This window comes from Ambystoma mexicanum, chromosome 4q, assembly GCF_040938575.1.
Source record: "Ambystoma mexicanum isolate Mex_15411 chromosome 4q, UKY_AmexF1_1, whole genome shotgun sequence".
NCBI classification, from domain to species: Eukaryota; Metazoa; Chordata; class Amphibia; order Caudata; family Ambystomatidae; genus Ambystoma; species Ambystoma mexicanum.
In genome coordinates this window covers 976,210,884-976,233,191 of record NC_090928.1, presented here as the reverse complement: position 1 = coordinate 976,233,191, position 22,308 = coordinate 976,210,884, and positions in this window count along the sequence as shown.

Here is a 22,308-nt window from a genome sequence, read left to right as displayed (position 1 = left end):
TCAAGGAGGGCGATCGGACGATAGCTCCCTGGGCTCAGACGATCGCCCCCCCCTTGAAGAGTGGTATAATAGTAGCTGATTTCCATGATAAAGGAAACCTATGTTGCCTGAGTATTTCTCTGAACAATTGTTTTAGAATTTTAGACCAAATGCCGGGTTCATTTTTAAGTACCTGATGGGTAAGCCCATTTGGGCCTGCCGCTCTGGAAACTGATGATTTGGAAATGATGTCCAGGATGTCCTCTTCCTCAAAGGGCAGATATCAGGGGACACTCAACTGAATGCTAGAACCATCTGAATGTGAATTCTCAAAGCTTCTAGACAGGTATTCAACCCATTTGGCTTATGGAGCTAAATTACAGAGGGCACTGCTGTGGCTGGTTTCTAGTTGACCAATAACCGACCAGAAACTTCTTGACTTGTTTTCATCTACCAGCCGTAGCATTACTTCTCTGTCATGTTGTAACCACATTATCTTTTGCATTCCTGAAGAGTTTTAGTATTCTTGGCGTACTTTTTTTGCCACCAGTTTATAATTGGCCACATTGGGATGTGCATTTCCTCATCAAGGGCATGTAGATGAATTTGCTTCTTACCCTGCAAACATTCACTTGGTGGGCAAACAGACCAAATACATTTAACAAAACTTGCTGGAAAACAATTTTCCAACAGGACTGACTCTGTTACTTCTCCTGGTTTACTGTTTTGTTTTTTCCCCTCCTGTCTATATTTCACGAGCCTTATTTTCCCTTTATTAAAGGCCTCAATGCTTTGTTAGTGTGTAGCAGTTGTTACCATTGACAGGTCTGGGAATAACAGCTCAAGACGTAAATGATCACTCCCGCCATCTTATAACTAAAGAGGAGTGCCGAGAGAAAAGACCTGGTGAGACAAAAATATAATCCAATGTGGATGAGGACTGAACACGATGCCAAGTGGTATTTGCATCTGACTTTTCCCCCATTGACCCATTCAGCATTTTCAAGCCCCAGGAGTCCATGAAGTCTAACCAAATTCTAACCTTTTCATATTTTTTTTCCTTGACAGATGATAGCACTTTCCTCCCCAAGGCGTTGATACATTCCGCATTGAAATCTCCTGCGAGAACTATATTACTCCTAGCAAAATCCTGCTTAATTTTTTTCCAGCAATGTATTCAATACTGCCAGAAAGACCAGCAGGTCAGAGCAGGCAGGCTTCCAGTAAATATTGACCACAATTAGGTCAGGTCCTGGCATGTCGCGATTTAGGCAGACTTTACACGCCTGAATTCCCATTTCGCTTTTAAAGATGGGAGAAACAGCTTTTATTGTAAGATTTTTAAATGCCATCAGGAGACCCCCTGAGGGCCTTCCCATTGCTTTTTGAGATGCAGATAAGCAATGAAATGTATAACCCTCGATTTCAACGGGGTTGACATGCCAGGTCTTTTGGATCATAATTATATCATTTTGCCTAAATAATAGATCTCTAGTTTTCCTTGATTTACATATACTGGAGCCCCGTGTGTTCCGACTCACTAATCTAATATCTTTGTGTCTAAAGAGGCTGCAGTCCCACTCCTAGTTTTTGTAGGACTTGGGACAGTATATCCGACAACAAGGTCAAAATATTATCTTGTTTAGTGTCCATGATGGCTTTCTGTCTTTCATCATAGCAGGCTCCCCCCAAACCTGCTCTGTCCCCTGAGAGGGCTATTTTAGGTGCCCCCCACTTTTGGGTATTAGCATATTTGTCCTCTGCCGGGGCCTCAGAGAAAACTTGTAAGCCGCTTCTCTCTAGTACTTTTGAAGCTTTCAGAATGGCCGATTTTGCTTTTCTTGAGGTAATCTGTTAATCACAACAGTTCAAAGGAAAATTCCAGTCCTCTGGTGTTTGTCTTTTAGTTCAATTAAATCTGAAACACTGTTTGCATATCTTCCTTCTTAAAGAATAATTATGGCCCAAATGATTGGTCCTTTCAAGGTAAGTTTCTAGGTCCCAATACCTAAAGTATTCTTGCTCCTTTGGTCGGGTTCAATCCCATGTGGCTGTTCCTACGTCTGCGAACCATAATTATTCTTTAGGAAGGAAGATATGGAAAACAGCGTTTCAGATTTAATTGAACTAAAAGACAAACACCAGAGGACTGGAATTTTCCTTTGAACTGTTGTGATTAACAGAATTGCACAAAATTACTACATTGCAATATGATTGATGACATCTGAGAACTGCAGCAAGTTCAAGCCATCACTTTATGAGCATTCAGCAGAATTTTACTTTAGGCAAACCGATTGACAGAAGAAGTTGCCTTGAGGACGACCCTAGGTCAAAACACGTGTCGGCTGTGATTGACACCACCATTAAAAATTTGAATTGCACATTTGCAGTGTTTTGAAGACACTTCATTTGGAAAAACATTAAAGGATACTATTGTCCATGATCATAGCGCAGTTTGTCATCACATAACCTTACCTTGTATGCATTTAGATGTCTTTCTGACAAGCTGGATCTGGCCACAGAACTGAGAGGGGTTCAATGAGACACATGTACCAGATTTCAGAGATTCAAAATGGGTTACTAGATAACACTCAAAAGGCATAAACCTATAACAAAAATGTGCAGGATGTCTCCTCCTGAAATCCTAAACCAGCAACAACAAAAAAAACTCCCTTGTCTTGAGTTTCAACAGCCTCGCAAATCAAGTCCCCCTTCCAGCAACTGTTGTGGTGGTTTACCAGCCACTCAGTTTGGGCTTTCCAAGTATGATTTTTTCAGGAGGGTCGGGCTCCATGGGTTACACGTTGTTAATGTCCAGATGGAGTGGCCACTTAAAAGAGGCTGGGGGGTTACCAAAATTAGGGCCTCGGTCCTTTTCCTGGTTTCAGGTTGCTTGGCCGAGTTTGAGGATGATTCCTCCAGTTTCAGAGTAGGTACTTTTTTTACTGTCTCCCAAATCCCCATTCTGACTACTCTCCTTGCATCTCTGCAACAATCTTGCTCATTGGGAACTCTCCTCTCTTCTCCTCCCTCTTTCTTTACAATATGACTCCTCATTCTGAGGTCAGGTATCCTCCCATCTACTAAATTGTCCACCCATCATTCCACTTACCTGTGGTACTTTCGTGTAGCTGCAGTATTCCTTGCTGAGAAGCAGCTGGATGTGGTTGGAGCACCCACACCTTGTGTTGCTAGGTTTCTGAGGCTGGACTTGAAATTCTCACAGATGTTCGGTCGGCATCTGTGGGTGCACTCCAACAACCTCTGGGTGCAGGGGCAGAACAGGCTTAGGAGGTGTTCATACACAATCTGGGTTGCCTGTTGCAGCAAGGTGCAATCAGGCATCTGTATTCCTGACAATCTGCAGCAAAACCAAGATGGCTGTCAGACGGTGTTGGCGTCAGGGGAAAAAGGCATGACTTCCTTCTGTTGTATAAAAGAGGGCTGCTCTCACTTCTTGTATCTCTGTTACTTTGGCTTGCTCTCGTTGAGCTGTTGGGTGTTTTTCCCCATTTACTCTATTTTTCTCCCTTACAATATATCTTTGTCTTTGTTTCCTACTGGTGTCGTTCTGTCCGTTGCCAATAGAGGAAATACTGATTGGATTGGAGCCTGGACTGGACTATGGACTTCTGGTTTGGCTTCGTGTCCTGCTGAACATTATCACTTTCAAAGACGACCTGAATTCAGAGGTTTTTGGCGTGCCTTTCTGTTGTATAATGAAACTCTATTATTTATATAAATATGCTTAATATTCAATATAAGTATATATTCGAACTCCACAGATTCTTCTTTAGTCCTGCACTTAAATGCTCAATTCATTATTTGTTGCATGTCGGCTAAAATTATGAAATTGACATGGATGTATTTCAAAGTTACATTAAATGAAACTGTCAAGGAGTTCTTGAAACAAATGACTAAAAGTTCTCTTAATCCTGAAGAACGTTATTTTCTCTATTTTGGTCTAAAAGGCAAAAGTGATGAGGAATTGATGAACAATGTCTGTCAGAGAAAATGTCCTTATGTAGTTTTTCGGCTGTATGTTTCTTAGAATACGAAGGGCCAGATTCATGGAATTTATTGCACAGTTCAAAGTGACTTTGCACTGCTGAAAAGTGACTTTGCACTGCCCACACGAACCCTGATTCATGGAACTGTGCAAGGTGTATTTTTGCAGTGCAAAGTCAGTGCAAAAATGACTTTGTACTGACTTTGCACTATAAAAATACACTTTGCACAGTTCTGTTAATCAGGGTTCATGTCGAGAGTGCAAAGTCACTTTTCAGCAGTACAAAGTCACTTTGAACGGTGCAAAGAATTCCATGAATTGGTCCATAAATGATTTAGAATCTGTGTTTCTTCAAAGCGAGTTGTGTGAGTTACTTGATCTCTATTGGTCCTCCTCTTTATTGTTTAACCTCTAATGACGCAAAACACTTTTCTGATTTACAATCCTTTTTTTTTGTGGTTCACCTTTGCTTCCGGGTTCCCTCCAGTCATGGAGATAGCTCCTCCTTTTGAACGTCAAATTCATTTTGATGTTCAACTCTGTTTTGGAGTTCCCGGCAGTATCAGGCTACAACTCTCTTTCAGGTTTCGTTTCCGTTTTGATCTGCACAATATTTTTGCAGTTCATCTCTGTCTTGGGCATCCGTCCCCTCTTTGTCTGTGAAACGTTTTTGTGGTTTACCTTAGTTTCAAGGGTTGTGAGGTTTATCCAGCAGTCTCTTAATAAACACTTCCAGTTCAGTTTTCAAAAGTCTGCTTCCTCAGCCTCTCAGCAGACAGTGTCAGACCAAGGGTTTCAACTGGCTGCTCCATGGGTTTCCCGGCACACCGACTCACAATGTTTTCTCATCTGGATTCAGGTCCCATCTGACTTGCAGAAGGAAGTATTCCTATTTACTTGATCTGTTCAGTGACAGCCAGAATTGAACAACGCAGTGGTGTTTTTCCAGCCTATTTTGACTGAAAAACAGTTCAAACCAAGGCTTGATTTCCTCCAGTGTCCACAATTTGAGCAGCATAAGCATTCATGAAACTCACTGGAGTATCTAGTATCTCGCTGTGGCCTTTGTTGATCTACTTAATTTAGCGATTCTCTTAGGTTGAGTCTCTCGTCAGGATATGGTGGATATTTTGATCCATCGACAATTCTGATTCTTTGGAATAGAAATGAAAAGCACTTATCACATTTACATTAATTGGTGTTTCCACTTATTTCTTCTGATAGCTTAATGAAGTATTATTCGGCTCTCCATAACAAAACACCCTATAGTCCTACTGGTTTGGAGCGCTACAGCTGTTTTCTCTTTCCCTGGGCAGTCAATGATTCGTTTTTTGGCCATTGTGTTACTTCTGTCCATACCAACTCTTCTCTTCTCCACATAGGTTATTGTGGGTCCACGTCTTCCACTGCGGCTATTGTGGTCCTAATGGACAGTGTCTTTTGGTATTTCAACCACCTCTTCAAGGGTTATTTTATGATGCTGTATAACCCACCTTTGCACCTCCAGAGGTAAAGCACCCATGAGCTGCTCCATGACTATTGTATCCATGGTATTGTACTGGTGGGTTCCTAAAGTCAGTTCATGGCAATAGCCTTTATTCTGCAATAGCTGTTTAGTTGTTTCCAGTGTTCATAACTACAGTGCTCTTAATGTCTCGTGTAAGGTTTCCTGTGCAATCACCAGTCACTCCAGCATATTAATTTTTAAGTCTAGGTGTAATAGGTGCCAGTAACACTAATTCTATATCGCCAGTTAATAAAGGCACTATATACTGGCTCCACTCTCTTTGGGCTTGATGGTAGTACAAGCCGGAGTACAAGTGTATTAGGAAACAATGTGGGTCTTCCTCGTGTTGGTAATTTTGTAATACAGAGGCAGGCATATTAGGGAGTACCTGGTGACAGCTATTATTTCTCTGAACTGTAACAGGGCCTCTTGATGTTCTGTTTCGGCTATTAATTGCTGTTCGTTTTATTTTGTATTGCCTTTTGGAAGGCCCGTATATTGTCAGCTTGAGTGAGTCTGCTAACTCCGTACTTTTGACTCTGAGTTGTCAGAAGTTGTTGAAGCTGGATTTATCCAGCAGGTGGCGTGTTCATAAAGGCCTCCATATTTTATGCTGGAGAAGCCTTATCTTCTTTGACTTATTAGACTTTCAGTGGTTTGCAAAGGATCCAACTTTATTAGAAGCTCCACAGTCACCCAGAAAGGAGAATGGCAGGTAAATGTCCTACTGGGCCTCGAAAATTGGAATGTCACTTTTCACACCATCTTCTTCTCCTGAAGATTATGTGTTAGTAGAATTTAAAATAAAAAAGTGCGCTTGTTAAGGACCAGTGGATCTTCCTCATAGTCCATCATTTGGACTTTTCATCTTGTTGGTTCTACTTCGGATTTTGATGGACGGGCTCCACAGTGTCCTATCCTGTGGTTGATGGATCGAAACCTTCATGCCATTTACATTCAAATTCAAGTTCCAGTTACACAATATGTAGTAGTGTCAACAACCTCTGAATAGAGCCACAGGTTACATGCTGTAGGGTTGTGTGGTAACATATGTGCATTGTGTGCATTTTGTAGTTTCATGGATCCACCCCACATGTTCACATATTTCGATTACCTCTTGTGTGTATACGCATTCCAATTTATTATCTAGTGTACATCCGTGTGCAAACTGGGGGTGACATATATTGGGCCTATATATATTGTTCAAAGAGTTCCCAGAGTCAATCTAATCTTCTGGACCCATGCCAATTTCTATGGGCACGATAGTCAAAGAGGCATATTTGTGGCAAGAGGTCATCCCACAATTCTCTTCTTGGTGGTTGTTTGGCCTTCCATTTGATCAGGATGGCTTTTTAGAACAGAGGATAGCATGACATGTATTAGCTTCCTAACCATTGCATCTTTGTGGAATCTTCCACCTCCCTACCAAATAACATCAAAACTCGTGACAGCTCTGGTAAAGCACCTTGGATGTGTGCAATCATGGAGAGCACTATAGTCCACAGTGGCTGTATTCTAGGGCACGTCCATAACAGATAGCCCATCGTCCTTAGTTGCCCACATCCCTGCCAGCAGAGAGACGTCTTTGTCAGTTTCATTGCATGGAGCTTGGTAGGCGTTTAATGAATGCGCTGTATTATCTTGAACTGAATTTCTCTATTCTTAAGATTGTAAAATACCTCATTGATCAGTGACAAGAAAGAGTATATTGGGTATATTTATATGGCAACAATTAATTGCAGAGAGTTCATTTCTGCTCCCTCCCTTTCCCCCAATCAAAGCACCACACCTATAAACCTGTGGATATAATTCAATCTAGCCCTGTCTGTGAACCATAGAACATCCCTTTTGTCCCTCACCCTTTAGCAATAGATAAGCCAAGAATCAGGCCAGTATGTAGAAAGGATATATATTCATTAGGAAATAGGAAAATGTATATTTGCACAAAATCACACGTCACGCCACCTTACTCAATGGCACAACACAAAACTTCAATAGAAATAAGTAGAACACAATTCGCTTTTGTGGGATAACTGAAAAATCACAGGACATATAGCACAATCATATATACAGTTTTCATTTCAGATCTAATAAATACTTCAACTACTTTCGATGGTTATGGGTGAAAGGATGGAATATAAAGGATCGAAATGCAATACATTCGAGTCGAAAGGACCGAGAAAATAAAAGACCAAATGTCTTTTTTTTTGCGGGGGGTGCCCCCAAACCTTTGTTTTTAGGCCAAAAACCATTAATTTTACCTATACCAAACCCCCCAAAAAAACATTAAAAAAAGGCATTCAGTCTTTTTTTTTCAGTCCTTTTGACTCGAATGTATTGCATCCGATCCTTTTGTTTTCGAATGAATGACTGGACACCACTTTTGATCACTCACAAAAATCCCCTTAAGTAAAGAATCATGCAGCACCTTGAACCATGACCCGATCATACGCTTGGGAACATACTTTACATTACGTTTGGTTTCAGTAACATGCAACATTTTCTATTGGCCAAATAAATTTCACACACGCAGCACTCTTAATTTTGATCTCATCTTGTAACCTGGGAATGCTAGCAGTTTTGGAGCACAATACACGTTTTAGAACAAAACACTTTTTATATAGCTGGAACCCTTTTTCCTTCACCACAACACTATGCAATGAAAAATCTCTCTTATATGAGGAGTCATTCATCCACTCTATAGAGAGTGTGCTTTTAAATCAGGGACTTCACTCTATTTAATTTTGCAAGACCCTTTTCTGCCCCAACACAAACCCAGATATTAAGTTTATTATGGAAACCCCTCTGTTTTAAGTCTGGGGAATGGTGAACAGTAGGGAATTTTGTTTTTTATGTACTCCTCCAGTTTAGGGAATGTTTTTGAAGTTGGCAAACAGAAAATAGGAGTCCCCAATTACTTTACAGACTCTTATTTTTATCCACATTGGAAGCAATGTTGTTGATTTCGAACTCACCTGTGTCATTTGGCTATAGAGGAATTAATTAAAATATTATTTGGTAAGAAAATGCTAGGGATCTAATTCCACACCCCACTCACTAAATAAGGGAAAGGTATTAACTAAAACAGATCCCCAAAATACTTGGTTCTGTTGGAAAAGTTTACTTACATTGAAGAACTCTGGGTTTTATGCTCCTGAAAGGACATCACCTCATGGGTCATCTCACAGTAAAGGACAGGGACCTGGTCAGACTCCAACATCAGTCTTGTATAGCCTCCATCATCCATCCCTCTATTTATCTCTTTCTCTGGTTTCCTCCACCTCCCAGGCAATGTTGATGATTTCAGACAGCTCTCCCCTTTTCCCACGGTGCGACCCCTTTAAAAATTTAAACTGCAACTACAAACATGTCTAAATTATGAGATGCCAGTTCTTTGGTTAGTGATTTTGATTGGATATCTATTGTCCACCCCCATTTCAATGATTGGTTCCTTTAGTTACTAGGCACCAGTCTCACAGAGTTATAACTCAACCCCTTTGAAATTACATTTTTGACTACTTCAGTCATGAACTCAAAACCTACAACAAGGCAATGTTTTTCATTTTACAAATGAACATCATAAAATATATATATCTGAATGGGTCTGATCATGCCTGAATTACGGAAATGTGTCTGGCATCGGCACAATGTTACATGTGCGAATGGCAGATTTTTATAATTTACCCAAACAGGACAAATGTCAGTGTCACAAGATTTTATATACAGGTATCTAATTCAATAAGCTGCAATCTCCCTGAATCTCCCCTTCGTGAACATTTCTGGAAGCTATCATCACATTTTAGCTTGTAACTCTTGTTCCCCAGATCACATTTTTAGGGGAGTTGTATAATTAAATGGATCTGTTAATAAGCTGTTCAGTGATATTTGCTTAATTTTTAATGAGAGTTACGGTTCAGAGAAATTTGTCAAAATATGATACTCCATATAACCTATGACAATCTCTAATAACATGCATGAGTTTAACTTTAATTAACCACACATTTCTTTTCTTTTAAGAAACCTCACATCTAGACTCAGCCACCTGTTCCTTTGTTGACCCAGGCTGCTATAAATCCATTAACATTCTTGCAAAGTCAAAGGCCTGAAGATGTGTTCTTATCTTCCTGAACAGAGTAAGGCCATCTCACCCCCTGACTCATGTGATGGTCTTCTGTTGCATGTCATCTGCCAGTCAGCCCAGGGAGGGACCACAATTGAATTTAATTCTTCCGGATTGTTCAAAGTTCACAGCTATTAGACAGGTCTTTGTTTGCATAGTGGTAATCTGTTTTTCTGTAATAAAACCTTAGTCCATCACAACCTCTGTCCCTTTCATGTCTCTGTGAGCTGCAAAGATTTTCAGATAAAGGGAGAAGGAAGTGCATGGTAAGTATATGGGGAAGCTCTTTTAGCTAATCACAGCTTCACTTGATGCACAGAAAACAAGCATTTTTGAATGTTGCAATTCCTTTACACATGAGGCCTGCTTTAATATTTGACCTCATATCATATGCAGTTTTCTTTTGCACCATGCCATCAATGTCTCGAAATACAAAATATATTTTTCGCCATCTCATTCTCGCAGTGTTTTTTAAAACAGTTTTGACAAGCCACCTGTTTCCTTAATATGTGCCTTTATGTTTATTTCTGGCAACTTGAATTTCATTTCCCATGTGTTCCTTTCCTTCCAGGCTGCAGAATGTGTCGATTTCTATTTTTCCATGGCAGCTTTCTTTTTGTGATATAGTGAAAGGTAGGCCTTTGTTTCTCTGTAAACAGCATTTTGATGTGTTGCAGTTGAGAATAAAATGCTGCTCTTTTTTTTTGACAGTCACGCCTTGCCTTCCATATTTCTCCACATTTTTAGCCTAACATTGCCAGGGAAGTTCATCGGTCTTGGGGCTGTATTTATCCCATAGATCACCCCAGCCCCTGCTCTTTTATCATAGTAGCACTCCTGGGAAACAGCAGGGAAGAATGGGGTTTTGCTTTGTTTTTCTGTTAGTCATCAGTTTTTCTTCATTCTTTTCGATTGAGATTATCCCGTCAGGGATGGTCTTGCTTTCCTTCTTCTGGGTTTCCGGGGTATAGAAGGGACCTCCCTCCTTCCTGGCTCTCCTCTTGCTCCTTATTTTCCCCAGTTTCCTAGGCCCTTTCTGGACTCATCTTCTTCTGGTCCCCAGGCTGAAAGGAATATAAAATTATTGTTTCTAAAGAGAGGAGTAAAAAGAGTTGGTAAATATTTTTGGTTAACCATTATTTCCCTGGATAACATTTCAGGATAAGACATGTATTTTTCAATTAATGACAATATTCATTTACAATCATGAATCATAGATTACCATTATAACTTAATTACTCACCAGTTACATATTTTAGTTTCCATCTGGGTTTTGATCTTACCTTTCATTCCTCCGATGGTTCCTCGGCTCGAACTCCAGTGGGCTCCTCAATTACTCTTAAACCTAGTCTGGGATGACAGATTTTTAACGGATTGTTATGAATCCATTTCTCTTCTGTCAGTTCTCCTTTGGGATGCATATCTTATAGGCAACAGGAGATATTTTTTCCACAATCTCAAAACACTGCGCCAAGACAGAAGACATTTCCGTTCCTTGATCTGGTTCCTCTAAAAGTGTACAAATAAACCTTGTCACCTACCCCATGCTCCTTTTTCGTAGTCTTAAAATCATAGTATGATTTCATTGCTTCAGCCGATTTCTGCAAGTTGCGCTGGGCATAAGCAAACGCGTGCCGGCGGTGTTTCCTTAGGTTCTCAATATACTCGTGAGTAGAGGACGCATTAATCAGCGTCTGCTTCTGTGTTTTATAGAGTAGATGCTGAGGTAACACCATTTTACATCTGGCCATAAGTTCAAATGGAGATATTTTAGTTTCAGAAGATGATGTAGACCTAATAGCCATCAGGACAATCAGTAATCGAATGTCCTAACTGGGTCCAGAGTCAGCCACAAACATCTTCAGTATGCTTACAATTGTCTTATTATATCTCTCAACTCCTCTGCACAATGACACGCGGTAGACGATGTGGAGTTTTTTTATTTACCCTAACATCTCCCACCTCTTCATCATCACCTCACCGGGAAAATTACTTCTTCAGTCTGACTCAGTCCTTTGTGGGAGTCCGAAATGAGAGAAGATGTGGTTGATCATTAGCACGGCAGCTGTCTCTGCCTTATAATTAAGGGCAAGAAGACATTCTGTCCACTTTATAAACAAGCATATTTCGGTCAACATGTACTTGTTTCCTCTAGAGGAGCAATTCACTGCCCCAATCAAATCAACTTGAAAATATGACCAAGGCAGTGTCATTCCGCTTTTTGTAGGGGAGCTCTGTGCGTAGGGGGATTTGGCTGAAATTGTGCACACACGAGACACCCCTTTAGATCTATGTTGAGGTCCTGACCCATGCGTGTCCAGTATGCAACCTCTCGCAAGATTTTCAATGTTGTGCGAAAAACCCTGTGACCGGCATTGGTTGTGTCATGTGCGTTTTTCAACATCAGGCTCCGAAATGAGGTAGATACCACCTACTGGTCACATCCAGATAGGGATCTCCATACAAACAACAGGGAATCTGTACTCCACTAAGGAGTTGAGAATTCACTGTTGGCATGTGTTTGAGACATCATCAAAGCTATGACTTAGATCTCATCCAGCAGAGATTCCGTATTCATGAAATCACCTTCCAGAGCTCCAAATTTAGCCAGCTGGTCCACCAGGTTGTGCCAGGTCATTCGCAGTCTTATCTGCTGGGCCATCTATATTTGAATTACCTTGAATTATCTTGCAATAGATGTTAATCCAACTAGAGGTCATCAGGTCATCAATGGACTAGATCAGTTTTCTATGTTTTAAGGCTTTATTGTTAGCACAAAGCATGCCACTATTCTTCCAGTTTATCAGGTGTTCCACAAACCCATTTCTGACATAATTAGAGTCAGTAATTATCACCAGTTCTTTCAGTTGGTGTTGTACTACAGTGAGAATGGCTTGATATATGACCATCAACTCCGCCACCTGACTACTTTGGGGTCCTATTTTGTGACCAACAGAGGGTTCCGGAGTATCATTATCCCAGGCATTCCGAATGCCAGCCATTAGCTCCTTTTCCCCGTCATTGCCAACATGGTAGAAGCACCCATCCACATAAGCTTTGGGTATCCCCTGACACATGTCTTCTTCATTAACCTTATGTGGGGATGATAAGTACGCCTCCATATTGTTTTTGGTTATTAGACTTTCGTCCTCAAGACAGTTTTCTTGAGCACAATCATTCAAGTCTGACAATCCTTGCGCTAGAGGACTCTTCTTGTTTTGGCCATTTCTGACCTCCACAGGAAAGCCTTGGATGGACAGGATCTAGGAAGTAATTTTGGAATTAATTACATTCCCTGACAATATCCTGTCACTTTGTAAATCCTGCAAAGGTAGGTGAGGAGTCTCTACAATGATGTGCTCCCCCTGGATAAACGGGTAGTAGTTTTTCAATGCCCATACCATTGTCAGGAGTACCTTTTCACAATCGTTAAATTTTTCCTCCACAGAGAACAAAATGTTGCTTGCGTAATAGATAACTTTGATGACCTTGTCATGCTTTTGGTACAATACTGCTGTTAAGCAGGTATCTGAAAACCCTATATCCAAGAAGAACTCCTTATTCTTAATGGGGTAAGCTAAAGAATGAGCTTGAGAAAGACTTCTTTTCAGTTGTTTAACGGCCTCGTATTGCTCCGGACCCCACTTCTATTTGACTCAGGACTTTAATAAATAGACCACGGGTAGAGGGAGCTCTGCGTGATCTTCAATGAACGTTTGACTATAATTAGTGAGTCCAAAGAGGCTTCTCAATTCTCGCAGAGTAGAAGGGTCTTTTAATGTCAATAAGACTTCCACTTTTTTTTGCCTGGAGGTTGAGATCCTCAGGGGTGATTTTGTGCCAAAGAAAGTTCACTCTGCTCTTACACCAATATGCCTTTGGAAAGGACAGTTTTTTTCCAACCTTCTTCAACTGGGCCAGAACATAGCGAATCTCTGCAATATGTTCTTCCACAGTTGAGCTCTGAACAATATATCATCCACAAAGGCCAGTATCCTAAGGGTGTTTGGGTCCATGTAGATTGCTGCCCCCCAAAGGAAAAGTCAAGCTTGTATTGGTCTTTCCTACTCACAGGTACCGTCCAGTAACCGTTGGTCAAATCAATATACACTTTTGACCCTTGGATTTGTCAGAGCCCTGGATCAATGTAGGGAAGTGGCCATCTAGACATGTGGACCTGTTTCTTTAACTCCCTCAGGTCTGCACATAGTCTTGATTGCCCATTCTGTTTTAGTATCCCCAGTACCAGGTTGTTAAAGCTACTGTGGATCGGCCGAAATTTGCCCACAGGATTCCAAGTTCTTGATAATCTCTGTGAGTGACTCCAACGATGCGAGAGGAAACCGGTATTGTTTAACGAATACTGGAGTCATCTCTGGGTACATGGGTATGGTGCTTGAAAAGATAGATGTACGTCCACAGTCATATGAATCTATTGAGAAAATCTCCTACAAGATGTCGAGGAACACATGCTTCAGCTCCTGTCTTTGCTTCTCAGTCTCACAAGCATCAGTAAAATTGATCCATTCCTCAATCATCTGCCTGAACCCTGGAAAGGTCATGGGTGTTGACTCTAAAGACCACATCATCCTTCCTGGTGTCACAGGTTACCTCTTCCACCCCATAAGGGCATGAAATGTACAGCAAGAAATTCCCCCCATAACTACATAATACAAATCTTTTCTAGAGGAATACTGTCACTGGTGTTGAAACAGTTGTTCGGGATTGGTCTTATTATTTAACTCCCATAATCAATAGAATAGTGTTGGGCATCAGCCACCATTCCAATAGACTTGTCTGCACCCAAAGTGATACTTTGAGGGTTGCTGTTATCCACCATTATTCAAATGGTATTGTGTTATAAATCCACTAAAGGTGTTGGATGCAAATATAAACGTTGTGGTTGGGGGTGAGAATTCAAATTTATGTAGGCATCTCTATGTTTGAGGTTCTATCCTTGCTTAATTTTTAACAGAATGGTGAATTGTCGCACCTGTCCTGGGATGGTAACCTCTTGTCCCACTTGAACTTCAACCGCATAAGGCAGCAATTAAGCAGACCGAAATGCCATTTCGCCGTTGTCAAAGCCCATCGAGTTAGCCATCAGTTGTGACCATAATTTGTTGCTAATTAGATCTAAGCGAATTGCTAATCAATTTAGAATGTCACTACCCAAATAAAAGCCAGAAGGGACATCTCTAACGACACAGCAATTGTGTTCAATAATTTTGTTGCCACTCGACATTTTTAGCATACAAATGCTAGGCAAGAAATGCTTGGCATTTGGTGTTTGGAGACCCACTTCCCATTTATCAATCCATTGAAATGTGTGAATGGTATAATCTTTTTGGGGTTTCCTGAATAACCCTTCCCTGATGAGGCTTTTCCCATTACTCAGAGATACTCTGGTGAGCACCTGCACCTCCCCCTCTTATCTGAATGGGGACAAATAATCATCACTGCTCACCTTATGATATTCACCCTTGCAGTCTTACTATTCCTGTTACCTGTGTGTAACTGTTAACTGACTTACCTGCATAGGATGCCCTCCTCATTGTCCGCCCTAGCCAACTTAGTAACACAGTACCTCCAACCAAGCGACTGCAGACTCCAACCAAGCGATGTACCCTGGCATCTCGATTTAGTTGTTACTATGCTCGCCCAGCGTTCTTCCTTTGTCTGTACTCGCCCTGCACTGTGTCTCACCTTTAAAATATCAGCATTGCTTGGACTACTCTTATTCTGTCATATCACCCCATTTGCTGCCTCACCACTGACCTGCCCAACCACCCATCCCTCATCCTCCTGCGCATCACAATCATTACCAAACATGCCTCCCACCTCACACGCGCCTTGCCTTAGTGGCACCTCGTGTAGCACACAGCAGCAACACCTTACCCTTACTACCGTGGCTGCTCATCCTGCTAACCCTTACCTCAACTCTCCGTCCCTTTGGCTCAAACACTTTGCCATTAAACCTACTCCCAACCAACCTTGCACTGTGCCCGTGAGGAATCTTAGACTAGGATCCAGACTCCCCCATATCTCCCACCATCCTACTAATACCAACTTGTCGACTAAACCATCTCTTTATGAGCTAACAGCCTATGCCCCCCACCATGCACCCACACCCATAGTGGATGCTACTCCTGATGTGAGTACCCAACTACATAGTCCCACAACACCTCTTAAGGCTGCACTGATAAACACTAGGTCACTCACAGCACACGCACTCGATATGGCTGACCTCATCACAACTCATGACCTTGACTTCATAGCCGTTACTGAAACCTGGCTCCACGCTGCCTCAGGACCTCTTCTATCCCTAGCTATCCCTGAAGGCTATACTATTATTAGAAGTGACTGTAACACTGATCAAACCAAAGGAGGTGGCGTTGCCATTGTACACAAAAACTCTATCAATCTTCGCCTCGCCACTCCCCGCCAAATCAGCTCAGCCGAACTACTCACAGCTAAGCTAGCTATCACCCCTAACCGGACTATTACACTACACCTCATCTACAGACCTTCTGGTCCATTATCCACATTTACTGAAGACCTTTCCCACATCCTCGCTGACAACACTAAGACCAAGTAGCAAATCATTGTATTAGGTTATTTCAATCTAGGCTACCAAGTCCCTAATGATGCCCCTGCCCACGACGTCAATAACTTGCTACTTAACCTAGGCTTCACACAACAGATCAACACGCCAACACATTCCAAGAGCAGGACTCTCGACTGGATAGCTGACTTAAATTGTGACACTAATATTGAATCCAATCAACCATGTGCCTGGACAGACCACCACCTATTCACTTTCAGCATCCCAACTAGAATCATCTTCACTATTCCTGATATTGCATCTGCCAGCGCCACAATAAATAAGCGCAACATGACCTGTGCTAAATTACTCCCACTCATCCTCCCTGTTCTCAATGATCTCTCATCCTCATGCTCTGATCCTACAGTTTTGGTAGACACGTATAATCAGACCATGCTGAAAGCCCTTGATCTTATCGCACCTTCCAAACTCAGAAAACCTAAACCTCGGGCCCAAGTCAACTCTTGGTTTACACCACAGCTGAGAACCCTACGCAAAGAAAAAAGGATCCTTGAAGCACGTTGGAAAAGTAATCCAACGGAAGCTAACAAAGCAAGCATTGCCTTAGCTACTCTAAATTACAAAGCAGCCATACTTCAGGCTAAAAAAGAGACGTACAAAAAACATTGAACTAGCCCAATCAAACACCAAGGAGCTATTCATAATCTTAAAGGAAATTGAATCTCCTGCCACTCCCCCAGACACCCGTTCCAAAGACAGCACAGGTGTGCTAACATGCAAAAGGCCCTCCTTGGAAAAATCGCCACTCTCCAAACTAAAATCAATGACAAAAAACAGTCTGCAGACCAGCCAGCAACACAAAACTCCTCAGGTTAATATTAATTCCAACACTGAGTCTGTGAAACCATTCAGTTTCTCACCCCTCTCCATCATCGAAGTTGAAAACATTATCAATAACCTCAAACCCTCTAATTGTCAAGGTGACCTATGCCCTGCCGCCATTATTAAGGAGGCCTTGCATAATCTAGTGCCTTTCATCACTACGCTCATAAACTCCTCATTTAGCTCTGGGATTGTCCCTGACAACCTTAAGGATGGCTGGGTCATTCCTCTCCTTAAAAAACCTCCATTGGATGCTAACATACCTACCAACTACAGACCGATCACCACGGTCCCTTTCCTTTTAAAGATTCTTGATCGTGCTGCATACTTGCAGATCCAAGATTATTTGGAAACTAATAATCTCCTGGGACTGAGGCAATCTGGTTTCCGTCCTCGGTACAGTACGGAAACTGCCCTCTTAGACCTTAAAACTCAGATTGAAGACCTAAAAGATAAGGGTAAACTGGCCCTCCTACTTCTCTTAGATCTTTCGGCGGCCTTCGATTTAGTAAATCACCAAATCCTATGCCGTCACCTTAAAACCGCCGCCCACTTCTCAGATAAAGCCACAGCCTGGATCACCTCCTTCCCGGGAAATAGATCCATGAGGGTCTTCTCCCCTACTGCCACCGCAGAACCTTCGCCAGTCACTTGTGGAGTCCCACAAGGATCGTGTGTTTCCCCGACACTCTACAACATGTTTAAAAAAAACCTTTTCGACATATTGGATTATCTGGGTGTCACTTATACCAATTACGCCGATGACACCCAGATACTCATCCCCATTAGATGTGACCACAAAACCGATTCTCTAGCCATCAATGCCATTTATCAAGTTATCCAGGACTGGATGGCGCTGCATGACTTGTGCTTGAATGACGAAAAGACTGAGCTTCTCATCCTTGGCTCTCCCCAAAGACTCAGTAAACTAGACCCATCTTTCAAATCTTTCACCATTGATGGTAACACCATTAAAGTGGCTAAGGATACTAAAACGCTTGGAATCTATATCGACTCCACCCTCATTTGTCTAGACAAACCAATGCAGTATCATCTGCTGCATCATACTCCTGCAAGCTCATCACAGCATGCCGCCCCTTCCTATCACCAGCCAACTGCACTACACTAGCCAGGACCCTGGTCCTATCTAAAATTGATTATTGCAACGCCCTCTATCTTCACACCAACCAATCTAATATTAACAAGTTACAAATCATCCAAAATAATGCCATTAGCGCGGCTCTAAACATCCCTAGGAGCCTCCACATCTCTGACTGTAGACGGAGTCTTCGCTGGCTCTCAGTCTCCCAAAGAGTCTCACTTAAAGCACTGGTGCTCACTTACAAAAGCCTTGCTAACCAAGCTCCTAGTTATCTAGCCAGCTGATTTACTATACATACCACTGCAAGACCACTCAGAAGTGCCCAAACCAATTGACTTGCTATCCCGCGCTTCAACCTCCAGAGATCTGGTGGATGTTGCTTCCCAGTCTTAGCAGCAAAACTATGGAATTCGCTACCTAATCCTCTCAGAGCTGAATCGTCCTTTCCAGCTTTGGGTTATCTGCCCAAGACTTGCCTTGACTCTGTTTCTATGGCCCCTGGAGTCATAACAATTGTGCCAATGGCTAACCGTTATAACCTGTTTGTTAATATGTATATATCCTGTATACCCTGTATATTCTTTCAAATGCCTGTATTCCCTACACTGCTCTGTACTATGCCTGTAACCAAAGTGATGCGCCTGGATGCCCTTGGGCCTGGTGCACTATATAAATAATAAAATACAAATAAAAATACAAATAAGTATTCGCTCATTTTCTGAATGTCGGTTAGTCTTTGGGCTGGTTTTTCATCTTCCTTTTTCAAGGGATTCAGTGTTTCCTTTGGCTTTTGACTGGTATAAAACTTCAAAGTGTTCACTTCAAGTGTGGAATACCACAACTGGGAGGAAGATTGATTTTCAATAGTCGGGCAGAGTTCCCATTACCAGTCTGTTCTCCTACCAAGATGATGGTGATTTCTGAGACTTGATTGTTCTGAAAGTGAAATTCCAATTGATTGGCACGCCGGTCAATCAGATGGAAAGTGCCATTCAGACTCACGTAATTTGTACTCCATTTGAGTTTTATGGGCTGGTTAGTCTGTATCCAGAAGACCTGGTTCACCTCGTCAATCAGAAGTGAAAACCTCTGAAGGAAACCCTCTGAAGTCATGACTATCACCGGGTGTTATAAACAAGGTTGCCCAATTTTTATTTCTAGATCTGCAGTTCCTTTGATGGGAATATTGTTCCCATCAAAGTTTTTGAGTTGTCCGGGAAGTGGTACAAGGGGAATCTGGTGACTCTCCCCCTTCCTAAATTCAGTTGGTCAAAAGCCATTTTGGACAGGAGAGTAGCTTGTGATCCAGTATCCACCAGAGCCGATAATTCACACTGACCTTGTACCTTGACTGGGGTATAAAATCTGCCCTCTTTTTCCGCAAATGTACAAAGAAAGTGTGAGTTATTTGCCAGCTCGGCAGTCATTTTGTTAATATTGAACTCCGTCATTGTGTGATCTTGGGTGATTTTCTGAGACCTGGAACCTGTAGCAAGGAATTTTTTGCAATGTGTGTAGTTGAGGGATCCTCTTTATCCCCAGATTATTTGCTGTCCTCTTTTGTCTGAAGACAGTTCTCAGAACCTGTTTGTGGGGAGGACAACTCTACAGTCTCTGTATGATCTGGCTTGCATGGTTGGTGTCTCGGAATCTCTCATTCTGCGTTGGTCTCCATACCTACCCTGTTGGACTCAGGGTCTTTTGGGACCCGTTTTTCATTCTTTGGGTGGGATCTCCCTATTCCTGAAGGAGGAGATTTCCATACCTTAATCCTACAGGGATTCTTATCTTTCAAATGGCATTATCTTGTTTTCCTTTTGCTCAAAGTGGGTTTTTCTTTGACCTCTTCTACTTACCCTCTGTTCTTTGGGTTCTAACTTCCTGGAGTTGAAGATTCACTATGAGGCTGAGAGGTTTCTATGGGCTCTGTCCTGGTAAGAAACAAAGCTTCCTCAAGGGCTTGGCGTCTCCCTTTAACTCAGGTCCCACCCTCAGGAACCTATTGATTGGCAAGATGTTTCTTCAGTCATCCCCACCTCCCCCCAGGGCATCAGATCCGGGTGTTGGGGCATTCTGGGAAGCATGGTTAGGTTGAGGGTTCGACTGAGCCCTCAGCATGCACCCCAGATCGTCGGTCAATTGTTGGACCTGTCACTCCAGTTGTGTAACTTTTTCTTTGGTTTCTGGGTTGTAGGAAGATCTCTGCTCAAACCTCTGCTGCTCCTTAAAAGGGCAACTGTCCCTACTAGCAAAGTAGCTCTGTATTGGAAATGTTCACCATCATTTGCAATCCTGGTTCTCCCTTCTCCTTGGTTCAGGGATCTATTGTACTGTAACTGGGGAGAAGGAGGAGGATTGCTTTAAAAATGAGGATTTGGAGGGTACCTGTTGAAAAATGTAGGTTGGGAGGTGGAGTGGTACTTTGCTTCTGTAAGAAAATTGGAAGGAAATTTCCCAGGGAAGTATTTATGTGGATTACCCCCCCCCCTTTTTTGCCAGGGGATTGTACACATACACCAGGATCGGTTTTGTAGCCTTTGTAGCCTTATATCAAGGGCTCACATAGGTAGCAGGGTCAGGGGGTTCATTGTTCTTATCAGTTGAAGGAGTATTATTAGACCCTCTCATCTACAGGTCCAAAGGAGGGGTCGTTTTCACAACTGCCAACCTTGCAGCGGGAAGTGAGGTTGTTGGCTTTGTGGTTTTAGGGTTGTTTTTATTGTCAGTGGGTTTCCAGACCTCACATATCCTGGTGACTTGCTCTATTACCCATGCACTCATAGAAATTATGAACTAATTTGGTAAATATATATTTAGGAAGAGCGTGGAAGTATGTGGTCCCAAATTCCTTGCTATTCATATTCACCCGCCTGGAAATCTGCGCAAATGCATGTTTTCATTCTTCTGTAAACACCCTAGGTGCCTGATCTTTCCCACATTGTAAATTGTATGCAGCCTTGCGGGCCTCTAGTGGGTTCCTGTGGGTCGAAATTGTTTTCAAAATGGCCACCTTAAAGGTGGACCATTTATAATGATCCTGGTCTTTCAGTCCTGCAAAAAAACTGGCGTACTCCGGGAAAACGCCATTTCACAAACTCCATTTAATTGACATTTTTTGTTTTTCAAATGATGATATCATTTGTTCATAATGTTCCAAATGTTCTCACACCAAATGCTTGCCATTCTTGTGATATGGGGAATTGAAGCTCTTTATGGCTTTAATTTGTCTAATTGAGTCTTTACCAAAACTCTTTCTTTGTTTCATATTTCTTTTTCGCCTCTGAACCTGAGTCCATTCAACCTAGGAATCAGTGCTGCTTTTGGCACTCCAGTCCCTGTCTCTTAAGTGCTCCCTATCTCTGTGAGATTGGGAATACCTCACAGAATCATGGGATCTGGACTTCTCCTTTTGCCTGTGCCGCTATGCACTCTCATGTTCACTTTCCTTTTCATCAACTTTTGGCACCGGATAGAACACAGTCTCTTCTTCACACTGTTGTCAATGGGTACCATCCATCCTTCCAGGTAGTCTGGGGAAATCCACCCATTCACCTCAATGTGTGGGGTTTTTTAAATGGCCCTTCCTAGGCTGAACCTTTTGCCTTTCTCTTTCAGACAAGCAGGCTAGGTGTTCTCTTTGCAAGATCATTTTCTGCAAGTCTAATTCTCTGATTATTTTGTCATAAGTATTTTCAGGTTCAGAAGTACTTGCTAGACTTTCTTTGGCCTCCCACAACACACTGATCCGACCGCCTTCCCTTCTATTTGGTAGAGGTGTATACCCATCACTGTCAGATAAGGACAGGCCTTCCTGATCAGATTGGCTAGGAATAGACGAGCCCACCTGCCTCATGCTTCCCTGTTCTTTTTAAGTGGTATCCATGAGGTCAGTCCTAGTCTGTGCACGGGAGGCTGCAGATAACTGGCATGATGTTATTGCTGGGAGGGGCAACTGTGCTTGGTCATAGGGCCCTATCCCATAGCCTGGTTGGTCAGGGTGTCTCTCAAAGCCTGTTTATATTTTCAGATTTCATTGTTTAACTTCTCTCACTTGTTTCTCTCATTCTGAGAGTTGAGCTTTTAACTCTGACACAGAGGTTTGGCTGGCTTCAATCACACTGCTCTGAGCCACCAATTGATCCCT